The 16,907-nt window shown below is 40.2% G+C and overlaps 5 non-coding genes across 5 annotated transcripts; all 5 read left to right on the forward strand.

The window, feature by feature from the left end:
• Window positions 1-12,126: 12,126 nt before the first annotated feature.
• Window positions 12,127-12,233, forward strand: trnal-caa (transfer RNA leucine (anticodon CAA)). The gene is made up of 2 exons: window positions 12,127-12,164; window positions 12,188-12,233. It is a non-coding gene; the product is annotated as a tRNA-Leu (tRNA).
• Window positions 12,234-13,540: 1,307 nt separating this feature from the next.
• Window positions 13,541-13,653, forward strand: trnal-caa (transfer RNA leucine (anticodon CAA)). The gene is made up of 2 exons: window positions 13,541-13,578; window positions 13,608-13,653. It is a non-coding gene; the product is annotated as a tRNA-Leu (tRNA).
• Window positions 13,654-14,033: 380 nt separating this feature from the next.
• trnal-caa (transfer RNA leucine (anticodon CAA)) lies at window positions 14,034-14,146 on the forward strand. The gene is made up of 2 exons: window positions 14,034-14,071; window positions 14,101-14,146. It is a non-coding gene; the product is annotated as a tRNA-Leu (tRNA).
• A 2,076-nt stretch (window positions 14,147-16,222) lies between these two features.
• Window positions 16,223-16,335, forward strand: trnal-caa (transfer RNA leucine (anticodon CAA)). The gene is made up of 2 exons: window positions 16,223-16,260; window positions 16,290-16,335. It is a non-coding gene; the product is annotated as a tRNA-Leu (tRNA).
• A 412-nt stretch (window positions 16,336-16,747) lies between these two features.
• trnal-caa (transfer RNA leucine (anticodon CAA)) lies at window positions 16,748-16,854 on the forward strand. The gene is made up of 2 exons: window positions 16,748-16,785; window positions 16,809-16,854. It is a non-coding gene; the product is annotated as a tRNA-Leu (tRNA).
• The last annotated feature ends 53 nt before the right edge of the window (window positions 16,855-16,907 follow it).

The raw sequence follows: 16,907 nt of genomic DNA on the forward strand, positions 1-16,907 counted from the left end.
AGTTCCAATATGGCACCTCATGGCAAAGAACTCTCTGAGGATCTTAAAAGACGAATTGTTGCGCTACATGAAGATGGCCAAGGCTACAAGAAGATTGCCAACACCCTGAAACTGAGCTGCAGCACAGTGGCCAAGATCATCCAGCGTTTTAAAAGAGCAGGGTCCACTCAGAACAGACCTCGCGTTGGTCGTCCAAAGAAGCTGAGTGCACGTGCTCAGCGTCACATCCAACTGCTGTCTTTGAAAGATAGGCGCAGGAGTGCTGTCAGCATTGCTGCAGAGATTGAAAAGGTGGGGGGTCAGCCTGTCAGTGCTCAGACCATACGCCGCACACTACATCAAATTGATCTGCATGGCTGTCACCACAGAAGGAAGCCTCTTCTGAAGTCTCTACACAAGAAAGCCCGCAAACAGTTTGCTGAAGACATGTCAACAAAGGACATGGATTACTGGAACCATGTCCTATGGTCTGATGAGACCAAGATTAATTTGTTTGGTTCAGATGGTCTCAAGCATGTGTGGCGGCAATCAGGTGAGGAGTACAAAGATAAGTGTGTCATGCCTACAGTCAAGCATGGTGGTGGGAATGCCATGGTCTGGGGCTGCATGAGTGCAGCAGGTGTTGGGGAGTTACATTTCATTGAGGGACACATGAACTCCAATATGTACTGTGAAATACTGAAGCAGAGCATGATCCCGTCCCTCCGGAAACTGGGTCGCAGGGCAGTGTTCCAGCATGATAATGACCCCAAACACACCTCTAAGACGACCACTGCTTTATTGAAGAGGCTGAGGGTAAAGGTGATGGACTGGCCAAGCATGTCTCCAGACCTAAACCCAATAGAACATCTTTGGGGCATCCTCAAGCGGAAGGTGGAGGAGCGCAAAGTCTCGAATATCCGCCAGCTCCGTGATGTCGTCATGGAGGAGTGGAAAAGCATTCCAGTGGCAACCTGTGAAGCTCTGGTAAACTCCATGCCCAGGAGAGTTAAGGCAGTTCTGGGAAATAATGGTGGCCACACAAAATATTGACACTTCAGGAACTTTCACTAAGGGGTGTACTCACTTTTGTTGCCGGTGGTTTAGACATTAATGGCTGTATATTTAGTTATTTTGAGGGAAGAATAAATTTACACTGTTATATATACAGTGTATCACAAAAGTGAGTACACCCCTCACATTTCTGCAGATATTTAAGTATATCTTTTCATGGGACAACACTGACAAAATGACACTTTGACACAACGAAAAGTAGTCTGTGTGCAGCTTATATAACAGTGTAAATTTATTCTTCCCTCAAAATAACTCAATATACAGCCATTAATGTCTAAACCACCGGCAACAAAAGTGAGTACACCCCTTAGTGAAAGTTCCTGAAGTGTCAATATTTTGTGTGGCCACCATTATTTCCCAGAACTGCCTTAACTCTCCTGGGCATGGAGTTTACCAGAGCTTCACAGGTTGCCACTGGAATGCTTTTCCACTCCTCCATGACGACATCACGGAGCTGGCGGATATTCGAGACTTTGCACTCCTCCACCTTCCGCTTGAGGATGCCCCAAAGATGTTCTATTGGGTTTAGGTCTGGAGACATGCTTGGCCAGTCCATCACCTTTACCCTCAGCCTCTTCAATAAAGCAGTGGTCGTCTTAGAGGTGTGTTTGGGGTCATTATCATGCTGGAACACTGCCCTGCGACCCAGTTTCCGGAGGGAGGGGATCATGCTCTGCTTCAGTATTTCACAGTACATATTGGAGTTCATGTGTCCCTCAATGAAATGTAACTCCCCAACACCTGCTGCACTCATGCAGCCCCAGACCATGGCATTCCCACCACCATGCTTGACTGTAGGCATGACACACTTATCTTTGTACTCCTCACCTGATTGCCGCCACACATGCTTGAGACCATCTAAACCAAACAAATTAATCTTGGTCTCATCAAACCATAGGACATGGTTCCAGTAATCCATGTCCTTTGTTGACATGTCTTCAGCAAACTGTTTGGGGGCTTTCTTGTGTAGAGACTTCAGAAGAGGCTTCCTTCTGGGGTGACAGCCATGCAGACCAATTTGATGTAGTGTGCGGCATATGGTCTGAGCACTGACAGGCTGACCCCCCACCTTTTCAATCTCTGCAGCAATGCTGACAGCACTCCTGCGCCTATCTTTCAAAGACAGCAGTTGGATGTGACGCTGAGCACGTGCACTCAGCTTCTTTGGATGACCAACGCGAGGTCTGTTCTGAGTAGACCCTGCTCTTTTAAAACGCTGGATGATCTTGGCCACTGTGCTGCAGCTCAGTTTCAGGGTGTTGGCAATCTTCTTGTAGCCTTGGCCATCTTCATGTAGCGCAACAATTTCGTCTTTTAAGATCCTCAGAGAGTTCTTTGCCATGAGGTGCCATGTTGGAACTTTCAGTGACCAGTATGAGAGAGTGTGAGAGCTGTACTACTAAATTGAACACACCTGCTCCCTATGCACACCTGAGACCTAGTAACACTAACAAATCACATGACATTTTGGAGGGAAAATGACAAGCAGTGCTCAATTTGGACATTTAGGGGTGTAGTCTCTTAGGGGTGTACTCACTTTTGTTGCCGGTGGTTTAGACATTAATGGCTGTATATTGAGTTATTTTGAGGGAAGAATAAATTTACACTGTTATATAAGCTGCACACAGACTACTTTTCGTTGTGTCAAAGTGTCATTTTGTCAGTGTTGTCCCATGAAAAGATATACTTAAATATCTGCAGAAATGTGAGGGGTGTACTCACTTTTGTGATACACTGTATATATATATATGTGTGTGTGTGTGTGTATATATATATATATAGAACAATGTATATTATTGCTCCTATTGTATATACTTATACCTATAACTGATATATTGTATATATTTATAGCTTTTATCCAAAGCAACTTACAATTATCACTGAAAGCAATTAAGTTCTGAGATCCATGCTCAGCTTGGTGGTGATGGGGCTTGAACTGGCAACCTTCAAATGACTAGTCAAGTTCCTTAACCACTGAGCTACCACTGCTCTATACCTATTATGATATCTTAATTTCAATATTTATATTCATATATCTGTATATTGTTTATAAGAATAGATGCACTACTGCTCCTATTATTATTATTATTATACCAGATGCACAATTTGCACATACTTTTTTGCATACCGTATATTTGTATATATGTACAGTACATTGTACATTCGCAACACCTAATTTACTTTATTAGTATTTGTATTCGTTTTCTTCTTGTGCTTGTTCAATTACTGGAGGCCAATAACTTCCCTCAGGGTAAATAAAGTATCTATCTATCCATCCATCCATCCATCCATCCATCCATCCATCCATCCATCCATCTATCTATCTATCTATTTAAAGGCTGGTGCTATATATTTAATCAGAAAATATCTTTTTTTTTAAATCTTAGTCTTTTGATGTGTCTCTGAGCAGTAAACGGTGTTGACAGACTGTCGTACCCACTGACAGTCATCCGAAGAGGCCCGAACTGCCAACAGGTTGTTGGGTGGCCAAGACTTAATGACACAAGAGGACATGAAGGCTATGACAGATCAACAGAAAAGCCATTGTGGCTCAGAATATAGACCATGTTAATACTGGTGATGAGGTGAATGCGTCAAATGTAAATGTAAATGTAAATGCGTCACAACACAGAGTGTATAAAACCCTAGTCGCAGGCAAGTCAGTTCCCATGCTCAAATAAATCAATGTTAAATGCTTGTTAAAGCTCTATGAATATTCATTGTTTGTCATTATGTATGTATACATTTTAAATAGACAAAAAATCATCTTGTTCTTGAACAATAACATTAAGAATTAAGGATTCTTAAGAATTAAGAATAATTGTTTCATCTGTATAAGATACAATCCAATCTGTTTGTTTCCTCTGTCTAGTTCAGAATAAGAGCCAAGTTAACTAAACTTAGCTAAATTGAACTAAAACACACACACACAGACACCAGTCCTGTTAATGTTGTAATGATCCTAATTAGCACTTCAGTGCTAATGATATCAGTCTCTTGCAAATGGTAGCTGATGTTCACAACAAATACGTACACACCTGCGTGACATTATACAGTACTACCAAGTACCAAATATTTGACACGAAGGTTCCTAGAAAAAAGAGATGTTCTTTGTCATGACTTCTAGAAGCAACCTCATTTGTAGTTAGGGTAGTAGTAATGCTGATAACTCTTTTGAGAGCTCTGATGCTAGGGCTGGTGACTAGTGGCGGATGGAAATGTTATGCCTTTCTGCAGCTGACCTCTCATTCGTAGGCTCATCTTTGTAGGATGACAGAAGACAGAGCTCGTAATGCTGGAGACGAGAGTAAGTATGTGGCCTGGAATATGTAGATGAGAAGCTGGGTACTGGGTTCTGACAGCTGGCCATCTTGACCATATGGTTGATGCTCTCTTTGTGTGTTTTAGCCTCTTACAGCTGACACAAAAGGGTATTAACACTAAAAAAAGAACCTCTGCAACTGTCTGCTGGTACTTTGTGTCAGCGTATTTTAAATACATGGTTCAATCACAAAATTGCAGCTAACATCTGTTTGATACCAGATGTTTAAAAACAGCTTGACTGTTAGCAACTAAAATCCTAACACAATTATCAAACAAATAATTAAAGAAACAGTAAAAGTATGAGGAATGAGGCAGAATTAAGTTTTGTTTAATTACCACAATAAATTCCTTTATTTTTGAGCTTTAAATAAAGATTCTGTGATGTCATAAACCTTTTTTAATAAAGTATGAATGAATTGCAATATAAAATTCTAAAATGAATTGGAATAGACAGTTGTATCCTAGTGGGTAGAGCTTTGGGCTATCAATCTAAAGATTGAGAGTTTGAATCTTTTCTCTCCCATGCAGCCACTGTTGGGCACTTGGGCAAGGCCCTTAACCCTCTCGGCTCCAAGGATGCCGTACAATGACTGACCCTGCGCTCTGACCCCAACTTCCAAAGAAGCTGGGATATGTGAAAAAGAATTTAGTTGTACTGTACATCTGTATACGTATATATGACAAATAAACGCATTCTATTCATTCTATTTGGTTCCAGTTAAATTGGTGTGGAACAGAGATACAGATGTTACATTGTAATTGACATTGTTAGTGTGTGGTGCCCTGCAAAGGACTGACATTTTGGTGTCTGCCTGGCATGTTTTTAAACACGAGAGGATTGCTGAGTAGTTCAGAGACAGCCCAAGGGAAAACTACAAAGCTGGCAATGCTTGTTATTATGAGGTCCTGAGGTGCATACTACAAATGCTATGAGGCTTCTGAGACTGCCTTCCAATGTGGTTTAGGTGATCAGCTCTCTAAAGCACAGCATGACCTGATGATTCCTGTAAGTAAAACTGAGCACTTGTAATCAAATCACTCAATCATAAAGACTATGGGTTAAAGTAATTGCACTACTGGCTGTAACTAAAGGTTGGTGCATTAATACAATATTATAACAATAATAGATAACGATTTTGTAACCCTAATTTCTGTTCTTTTAAGAGTCACACCAAGGACAAAGTCATGCTGCCTGCCAGTAACAGGAAAGCCATTCTGCTTCCTGCTAGCACTGAGTACACTCCCCCAATAAATACGTGTGACATATTTAGGGGAATCCCAGCTCCACCAAGCAGCCACTGTTTGGCCACTGAGTGAGGCCTTTAACCCGCTCTGCTCCAGTTGTGCCTGCTGACACGCCATGATATGCAGAAAAACTGAATTTCATTGTACTGTACATGTATATTTGTATATATGACAAATAAAGGCAGTCTGATGATAAGCAGTACACGTGCAAACAGTAGCCCACAGTCTAAAGATCCAGTAGTCTTTAATTAATCATGTTTATTTATTTAATTAGGACTTTAACATCATGTTTTACACACTTTGATTACATTCATGACAAGACAGGTAATTACTGGTTACACAAGATTCATCATGTAATGTCAGACACAGTCGCAGACAATTTAAAATCTATTAATCCAATTAACCTGACTGCATGTCTTTGTACTGTGGGAGGAAACCCACGCAGACACAGGGAGAACATGCAAACTCCACACAGAAAGGACGTGTACCACTCCCTCTGGAAATCAAACCCAGGACCTTCTTGCAACAGTGCTACCCACCGAGCCACCCAATGAATTATGTAGACATGATTAAATTTGTAATCTATACTCAGAAGACCCTTGGTAACTTAACATGCAAGGCATCCCTTACTGTGCAATTGTATAAAACTCTGAAGTAAAATCTGTGGTTCTTGGAACTTTCTGTAATTAAACTGTAAATGGACATTTACATGTGGTCATTATTCAAGCTGTGGTCCTGTACCGTGTCCCACTGTTACTAGGCAAGCTTCTGCTCTCGGTCTGGTTGCTAATGTGCTGCTGAGAGCATGACTGAGAAGCAGCTTAATCAACTTGTTATGGTGTGCAAGAGGGTGGGACCTACATAGAAAAAACAAGCAATACAAAAACATATATCTTCACACCTGAGCTGACATCTTGAACTCGTCGGTTCCAAACTCAACTCTGAAAACCATCAGGCTGGACGTCTACATGAACAACGATTGGCTTTTGTTCAAGGGGGGATTCTTTATAACTGATGCAATTACAACCTCTGCTGGCTGATTCGAGGGATAATGCTGATCAGGGTGTGTCTCTTCATACACAAAGCTGATCCGCATATGAACTCGCCTCGTGCAGGTGAAAAGATGCAGTTGGCTACTGCACATGGGACGGAGGGGGCGTGTGTCAGTCTCGGCTCTCCTCAGTCAGGGTGGAGATGAACATCAGTAGAGAGGAACGTAATGCAATCAGGCAATTGGATACAACTACTGTAGATTGGGAGGAAAATTGGGGAAGAACGCATGGTGGTTGTAGAAAGCAAATGTCCAAACTTTTAACTTCTAAAAAGAGAATATGTTCAGGTAGTGCTGGGCGGTATGATGGTCCACTGGGTACACTGGCTTCAATTCATCGTACGGTATGGATTTTTCATATACCAACATACCGTAGCATAGACTAAACAGCAGCTGTAGACTTTAAATAACGGCAAAATGTAGGCAGCCAATTATGTAATATTGTTTGCTGCTGGAAGCGTTGTGCAGGTACAGCTCACTAGTTACCCAGGTAGCGTTAGCATAAGTATATACAGAAGGAGTCTCAGAAGCCTCATAGCATTTGTAGTATAAATGTTTTGGTGCAACGAATGCACCTCAGGAACTCATAATAACAAGTGTTGCCAGCTTTGTAGTTTTCCTTTGGGTGGTCTTTGAACCGTTCAGCAATCCTCTCGTGTTTAAAAACATTTGCAGGGCACCACACTAGCAATGTAAATTACAATGTAACATCTGTATCTCTGTTCAACACAAATGTAACTGGGATTGTAATAGCAGAAAAACAGAAACGGAAAACAGATGAAGAATGAATACACAGAGACCTGAGATGTGCTGTGTCTGCAGCTTAGAAGTTCTTTGGTTTAAAAAATCCATCACAGACTAAAACACTACATACTGTAAGGTTTGTTGAGCCACGGCAGCTGCAAAAAAGCAAACGGTGGAGTGAAATACGAATGCAGTATCAATCCACCTGTGCAAGGACACGATTCCTCTATAGACCGTTGAGGAAAATATTTCAGGTTTTTTTTGCTGATTCAACGTTATACCAATAATACTGAAGCAAGCTGGAAGCGGAGACATATAGTCGCCCACTTTTCTACAACAAATTTGTGGATATTGTACAATAAAGTCATACCTCAGTATAATGATGAACTAAGTGTGCAAATGTCATTTTATTCGTTAAAGAGAGATCTTAATGAATTGTATAATACTTAAATATTAAAATGTTAAAGTTTTTGACATCCAAGTTCTGTTTTTGCACAATAAAATTGTTTACATTCTGCAACTGGTGCATGCATACTGACACCTTCATATATTGAGTCATTCTGTGAGGCCAAGCAAACCTTATAGTACTCAAAACCTTCATTATATATACATGATGAAAATAAAATGCTTTATATTCTACGTACTCTTGAAAACAGAATAAGCCACAGACCTATAAAAATACAGTGAAACCATCAGAAATCTTAAAAATACTGTGATACAATTTTTGGCAACTTCTCTCTACCATCCTCAGTCCTACAGAGCCACCATTTATCTTTAGTACACTGAGAGCATTTATCAGTATATGCTGTACCTACAGACTACCTATTCATACAGTGACAGTTTTTGCCCTCTGTGGCAATAAACAGTTTACCCAGACCTCCCCAAGGGCCAGACTCCCTTTTAACCTTGGTTGCACACATCTGCAGCATCTGCAGCAGAGGAGGGCTCTGTAACACTCATTTTGCCCTTACCATCGACGATCCCACCACCATGTTCACATGTTTATAATACTGGATTTGACCTACTGTGTTTGACAGTGCATTTGTTGTGATTCCAGTAGGTGGTGGTAATGATCCTCAGATATACAGACATTAAAAAAGATGATAATGTGTTTCCTGAGAGTACAGCTTTTTTTTCTGAGAGATCTGATAAATAATTTATCTACAGTATATATAAACTATGAAATATCTGTATGGACTTACCATTTAAATTCATTGCTCTATCTATTTTGAGGAACCAGCTACATGAGGTGAGTGGTGGGTGGGTGGGTCGGTGGGTCTTCATACACTGTGTAAGGACCCTGATTGGCGCAGGGGCGTGAAGAGGAGGGCTGTGCACGTGTTGGAAGAGGTGTGTACAGTGACGTGCTCTCCTCGGATGCAATCTGGTATCTCTGGTAGCAGCAGAAGACAAAATTGAGTGCGCTAAATCGGGAGGAAAATGGGAAGAAAATGGTTTTTAAAAAAATTTAAATGAGGCGCTCAGGTGGCGCAGCGGTAAAAAGAAACGCGCTGCAACCAGGGCTGGATTCTGAGAAGCGTCGTATCGAATCCAGCCTTGCTTTACCGGTTCGAAGCTGAGTGGCTATATGAGCAACGATTGGCCGGTTGCTCATGCGGGGGGTGGGACAAAGAACCGGATGTGGGTCTCTCTCTGTCAGAATGCGATTGCGTTCTCTGCCGGCTGATTGGAGGCGCTTACACAGAGATGGGAGAGGGTGCCCTTAGGGTGTGTCTCTCCGCATGCAACGCTAGGTGGCGCCAAACTCGTCAATGTGTGGGTGGCAAAGATGCATCTGGCTGCTGCTCGTGTTTCGGAGGGGATATGGGTTAGCTTCAATCACCTCCGTCAGGGCAGGGTTCGGCATAGACAGAGAGGAAGCACGATGCTAATTGAACAATTGGATGCGCTAAAGGGGGAGAAAAATTATATATTTTATACTTTCAAGGCACTGTATAGCTGTGATAGAAACTCTGTGTGTTTAATTTATATTTCAAGTATTACTGTTGCACTTTACCAAGGGTTGTAAGAGATAATGCACTTTGAAAAGAAAAGGTTTGTGGTGAACAAAGATTCTTTTCAGTTCTGGAAATGAAATAAAGTGAACATTGTATCAGAACTGTTAGATTTAGTTTTAGATTCAATCCTAATGTCTTTTTGAATTGTTTATTTACAGATACTTCAGTAATATCGATAGATTTTTTTTTTACCTTGAGACATCTAGCAGTGGAATCTACAAAGACCCTTCCAAGCTGTTTTAAAAAACGTCCACAGACGTCTGTCCCTGCATGCTCATAGGTATAAAAAAAAAAAAAAAAACACAGAAAGACAAAACAGTTTTGAAACTGAAGCTTGAAACTAAAAATGGCTTTTTACTCGTGTCCTGGGTTTCTTAAAGACTGAAACATATTCCGGTCCACATCCTTACACCACTTGGTATGTTAGGCACCAAAACCTTAAAATGTATCTTTACAGCTACAGGAAGCTGCAATGATGCCAGGGTGTAATATGCACACTTCTTTTGAACCTTGCTAGTGTGTATTGTTCTTGTGCCTCAGGTGCAACAGTGTTGTTGAACTTTTTTAACTGTTCAAAATTACTGGCCTCTTTATTAGGAAAACTGTAGGTTTACAGTTAAAAACTGGGCGACTCAGTGGTTAGCACAGTCGCCTCATGGCAAAAAGGTCCTGGGCCAAAGATCCTGGGTTTGATTCCCAGGTGGAGCGGTCTGGGTCCTTTCTGTGTGGAGTTTGCATGTTCTCCCCGTGTCTGTGTGGGTTTCCTCCAAGAGCTCCAGTTTCCGCCCAGTCCTAAGACATGTAAGTGAGGTGAATTGGAGACACTAAATTGTCCATGAAAGTGACCTTGACATCATGATGACATTGACTTGTGTAAGAAGGACAACCCGGCTGTAAATTCTACTTTGATTACCTTAAATAATTGACACAATGCCAGCCATGTCTTATATCTTCTGCTAACTTGCTGGTCAAATCTAATTTTCCACTTTTAACACTTCAGTTGGCATGCCAGCGTTTCCTGCAGACCTCATTTAAAGTGCATAGCTGTCATCTGTGCTCCTGTGTCTGCCATTAACTTTTAATTGACTGTGTGATCAGCATGGGACCTCCAACTAATTGCATATTGTTTAAGTTTCAGGGGGTAAATGCTAAAAATAATTCCTAAAAACAATGAAAACACACAGAACTAATGTGGAAATATCCAGCAACAAATGCTCAATAGATTCTGGAAACTGCCAAAGTAGATAAAGCAGCAAGCAGCAACGAGGGCATTTATTCAGTGTGACGTCAATAAATACTTAAATTAAACATTATTGCACAGTGGATCATTACTTGAATGTAACATATTTATAATCCTCTGAGTACACATTTAGAATGAAGTCTATTCATAATTTTTGATACTTAGTTCCACACTTCTACTCAGTAAGTCAAATTTACAGGTTTAGCCAACTCTCTTGGTTCCCAATTGGTTCCAATTTTAGTAGCTTAGTCAATAACATTTGATCGCTAAGCTGAACCAAGCTAGACATCTATTGTGTTAAAGCTTTCAGTTAAAAATCATGGAACTACATTAAATTAAACATCATTACACAGTGGATCATTACTTCAAATATAACTCACTTATAATCCAAACCAACATTCAGAACTATTTACTCTCACCTGTTTGGTCTAAGGCGCCTGACTTAAGGTTCAATGACCTTTCACATTTACATTTTCTGCATTTAGCAGATGCTCTTATCCAGAGCGACTTACAGAAGTGCTTCCATAGTAAACATTTCATTTCTCAAGTTTAAATTAACAACAGTCGAAGAACACAAATCTGCTGAAACCTGTTAGAAGTGTTTGGGGGGTTTTTTTGGAAATGGAAAAAAAATGTTAGTAAATAAGTACAAGTCAGCTTAAGTGCTTAGTAAAAAAGTGGGTTTTTATTCGTTTTTTAAAGACAGCAAGAGACTCAGATGACCTTCCAGTGTAATAGAGGATTCTGGTCTCTGAATGGATGCGTGGGTTCAAATCCCACTTCTAACATGAAGCCTTTAAACAATCGCACAGTTAGATAAAATCACTGTCAAACTAAACCAAGTAAGACAGTCAGCTATTTAAAAAAAGTTTTATGTAAATAATGACAGTAGAATACTCTACATCTCGCAGCGTCAGGATGGCCGAGTGGTGTAAGGCGCCAGACTCAAGGTTCAATCACCTTCCCATGCAATAGAGGACTCTGGTCTCCTAATTGAGGTGTGAATTCAAATCCCACTCCTGACAGTCCTCTTTGCTTCAGCTTCAAAATACAATAGAAAACAACTTTTCCCACTCCATTTCTCAGCTTGTTGCTGTAAATCAGGATGGCAAAGTGGTCTAAGGTGCCAGGTGCAAGTGTGACTTCTTACCTAGTGAGCTTTCTGTTCTCCAAATGGAGGCGGGGGTTCAAACTGACAGTTATCTTTACTTCTGCCGCATTACATAATAGAACACAACTTTTCACCCTCCATTTCTCAGGATGTTGTTGTAAGTCAGGATGGCCGAGTGGTCTAAAGCACCAGGCTCAAGTGTGATTTCTTATCTAGTGAGGTTTCTGGTCTCCAAATAGAGGCTTGGGTTCAAATCGAACCCCTGATAATAATCTAAGTTTGCTTCAAAATACAATAGAAAACAACATTTCACTCCCCATTTCTAAGCTTGTTGGAGAAAATCAGGATGGCCCAGCGGTCTAAGGTGCCAGACTCAAGTGTGATTATTTCCCTAGTGAGGATTCTGGTCTCCGAATGGAGGCGTGGGTTCAAATCCCACTCCTGACAACTCTCTTTCTAAGCTTGTTGGAGTAAATCAGGATGGCTGAGTGGTCTAAGTCGCCAGACTCAAGTGTGACTCCTTCAGTAGTGAAAGTTCTGGTCTACAACTGGAGGATTGGGTTCAAATCCCACCCCTGACAAGCATCTTACTTCTGCTTCAAAATACAATAGAAAACAACTTTTCACTCCCCATTCCTCAGCTTGTTGTTGTAAGTCAGAATGGCCGAGCAATCTAAGGAGCCAGACTCAAGTGTGATTCCTTCACTAGTGAGGATTCTGGTCTCCGAATGGAAACTTGGGTTCAAATCTGACTCCTGACAAACCTCTTTACTTCTGCTTTAAAATACAATACAAAACAACAATTCCCCCTACATTTCTCAGCTTCCTGCTGAAAAAAATCAGAAAGAGTTCACATTTAGAATGTAGTCTATGAATAATTTTTGATACCCGGGTCGATAGTTTCACTCAGTGAGTCAAATCGACAAGTTTAGCATAATAGCACAGGTGAGTATTTACAGTTTAAAGTAAACCACTAATTCTGCCTCAAAATATAAAATACAATAGGAAACATCATTTCCCTCTACATTTCTCAGCTTATTGTAGTAAGTCAGGATGGCCGAGTGGTCTAAGGCGCCAGACTCAAGTGAGACTTCTTACCTAGTGAGGTTTCTGGTCTCCATATAGAGGCGTTGTTTCAAATCCAACAACTGACAGTTATCTTTACTTCTGCCTCAAAATGCAATGGAAAACAACATTTCACTCCCCATTTCTCCACTTGTTGTAGTAAGTCAGGATGGCCGAGTGGTCTAAGGTGCCAGACTCAAGTGTGATTCCTTCCCTAGTGAGGATTCTGGTCTTCAAATGGAGGCGTGGGTTCAAATCCCACTTAATTTTTAAAAGGGCTACCGCACTGCGGCTACATTTCCATGATATACTGATATCAATTACTGTCACAATGTAAGTGGGTCCCACCCATCACATCAGGAACTACTGCCTGAATCATAAGGGAAAGACTCGAGTTATTTTTAACGAGTCCGAGTCGAGTCAGGAATCATTAGGAAAGAGATTCAAGTCTGAAATCCGTTTGTATGCGATTTAATAAATGTGACTCGGACTCGATCCATCTGTGTTCAGCAGATTAAAACAAGCTCATAACAAAGCGCGCTGAACCCTGATTGGTGTGGTTGATGATTATGTGATTATTACACAGTGAATCATTACTTCAAAAGTAACGCATTTATAACCCACACTGACGTGCAGTAACATTATAGTCATTCTCACTCATTTGCTATAAATACAGCCATGCTGAGTAAGTCAGGATGGCCGAGCGGTCTAAGGCGCCAGACTCAAGGGTTACAAGCCTTCCAGTGTAGTGGAGGATTCTGGTCTCCGAATGGAGGCGTGGGTTCAAATCCCACTCCTGACAGCTCTCTTTAATTCTGCCTCAAAATACAATAGGATACATCATTTTCTCCTACATTTCTGAGCTTGTTGCTGTAAATCAGAATGGCTGAGTGGTCTAAGGCGCCAGACTCAAGTGTGACTTCTTACCAAGTGAGAATTCTGGTCTCCAAATGGAGGTGTGGTTTCAAATCCCACTTCTGACTCGACTCTTTTAAAGTATTCCTCAGTAAAATAAACCCACTTTCTAATTAAATAATGATTTAAACTAAGTTAGAACTAAGTTAAATTAAACATCATTACACAGTGGATCATTACTTCAAATATAACTCACTTATAATCCAAACCAACATTCAGAACTATTTACTCTCACCCAATTGACCTAAGTAAGCCTCAGTTACCAGTGTCAGGATGGCCGAGTGGTCTAAGGCACCTGACTCAAGCTTCAATAACCTTTCAGAGTAGTGGAGGATTCTGGTCTCCGAATGGAGGTGTGGGTTCAAATCCCACTTCTGACATAACATTTTTGTATGGAAAGAAATACAATAACTACAGTGGAAAATTTTAAATGTAATACACGCATGTCATTGTTTTTCCACAGCGACATGCACTAAAAAAGTGATAAAATGAAAGGCAATACCTCTAACAGAACAATGAAATTTGCTTTCTATTAGTAAGTCCGGCATGTTCATCTCTAAATGGCTCAAAGGAAATTAAGAATTTGGAATGGCATACGTAGCTCTGACTTGAACCTTATATAAATGCTGTGGTAGGACGGCAATTAAAAAAATTCCTCCACAAATATTTCCTATTCTGAAGACTGATCTTACAGTTGGTGATGCTAAAGGTGGCACACGTAGTTTCATGCATTGGGTCATGGCTTTTACACAGGCGTGTGAGTTGTGATACTAAGTTTGATACTTGGTATCAGTGAGTTAAATTTACAGATTTAGCGTCATATTTTTGCTCACAAAAACGTATGTAACTTGTCTGAGAACATATCTAGACAAAACCAGGTTTTAGAATGTAGCCCACTATGCTACTACCAGTTAAAGGAAGAGGAAATCCTAAGAAATGCGGTTCTGTTAAATGGGCAAGAGGTTACCTGTTCACAGAGGCACTCTGATAGTAATTTGGCAAGACTGCAAATTGACGTACAAATTGTTTATTGCAAATCTGGCATATAAAAATACAGAATACTTTACTTAGAATTGCTCTTGCTTTCTTTAAAATATACAGCCAGTGATCAATAGTGCTTAAAGATAAGAAGAGCAGTAGAATATGGATAGGTCTAAGAATAAAGCGTGGAGCATTAGGGGGAATAAAGACATGAAAATGAATTAGTACAACAATGCCATTCAGATATCCAGAACAGGGCAACTAACAATCTACAGAGCAAATCACCACAGAAAAGACCAAATACATAAAGCAATTCACCACACCTCAATCCTCAATCCAAGCAAAATAGTGCAGGACTCTACTTACATTTACAACCCAACTATTAATACAGACCACATCACTCTGGCTCAGTCCTAATGGTCATTAATTGCTGCTCATAAACATTATTGAACAATATAACACGTTTTCAGATTTTTACCAGCTGGCTAATTTGGCTTAAAACCCATTATAAACAATAACCAAGAAAGCCCCAAAATGAACAAAAAACAGAAGAGGAAGAGAAAACAGTGATAGACTCTGCTTAGCAACTTGTAGTATCATGTACAAATACAACCAATTAGCATCTGCTACACATGACAAGATATGCTAATTAAACCATTATATATGTGCTAGCTACTTTGGTACTTTAAAGACAATAGGTTGTTTTCAAACCCACAACAAAACATAAACAGGTGAGTATTTACAGTTTAAAGTACACCAACATGCTAAGCTTCATTTACAGAGTACAAAATGAGCACAAAAGAATAAAAAGTGTAAAGTGTATTTTACACAGGCGACAAGTAGCAAGTTGCTAAAAACTCAATAAACAAGCATCAACTTACATTAAACAGCTGCAATGTTCAGCTCCACAACCAATCTTCCACATAATCAGGACAATTATGATGTTAAAACAGTTAAACTCCAAAAATTAAAATCTGTTCGTTGTAAACACTATTTATATGAGCGCCAAAACGTGAGGTAAAAATGCGCTAGTTTATTAAAAGGGTAACGAACTTTTAAAAGGGCAACCGCACTGCGGCTACATTTCCATGATATACTAATATCAATTACTGTCACAATGTAAGTGGGTCCCACCCATCACATCAGGAACTACTGCCTGAATCATAAGGGAAAGACTCGAGTTATTTTTGACAAGTCCGAGTCGAGTCAGGAGTCATTAGGAAAGAGATTCAAGTCTGAATTCCGTTTGTATGCGATTGAATAAATGTGACTCGGACTCGATCCATCTGTGTTCAGCAGATTAAAACAAGCTCATAACAAAGCGCGCTGAACCCTGATTGGTGTGGTTGATGATTATGTGATTATTACACAGTGAATCATTACTTCAAAAGTAACGCATTTATAACCCACACTGACGTGCAGTAACATTATAGTCATTCTCACTCATTTGCTATAAATACAGCCATGCTGAGTAAGTCAGGATGGCCGAGCGGTCTAAGGCGCCAGACTCAAGGATTACAAACCTTCCAGTGTAGTGGAGGATTCTGGTCTCCGAATGGAGGCGTGGGTTCAAATCCCACTTCTGACATGGCTCTTTTTAACAGTCACGCAATTAAATACACTCACAATCAAATTATCATTCAATTCGTTACATGCATTAGGCAGCGACTTCCTTAGTTCATTAATACATTAAATAATTATTCAAAAACTGAATTTTGTTTACCTAGGTTCTCTGTCTTATATACACTTTTGTTTAAATACAAAATAAGTGAGTCGTGTATGTAAAAAATAAAAAAAAATCAGAAAGAGTTCACATTTAGAATGTAGTCTATGAATAATTTTTGATACCCGGGTCGATAGTTTCACTCAGTGAGTCAAATCGACAAGTTTAGCATAATAGCACAGGTGAGTATTTACAGTTTAAAGTAAACCACTAATTCTGCCTCAAAATACAATAGGAAACATCATTTTCTCCTACATTTCTCAGCTTGCAGTTGTAAGTCAGGATGGCCGAGTGGTCTAAGGTGCCAGACTCAAGTGTGATTACTTCCCTAGTGAGGATTCTGGTCTCCGAATGGAGGCGTGGGTTCAAATCCCACTCCTGACAGCTTTCTTTAATTCTGCCTCAAAATACAATAGGAAACATCATTTTCTCCTACA

The sequence above is a fragment of the Trichomycterus rosablanca genome, chromosome 12 (assembly GCF_030014385.1).
Source record: "Trichomycterus rosablanca isolate fTriRos1 chromosome 12, fTriRos1.hap1, whole genome shotgun sequence".
Taxonomy (NCBI): Eukaryota; Metazoa; Chordata; class Actinopteri; order Siluriformes; family Trichomycteridae; genus Trichomycterus; species Trichomycterus rosablanca.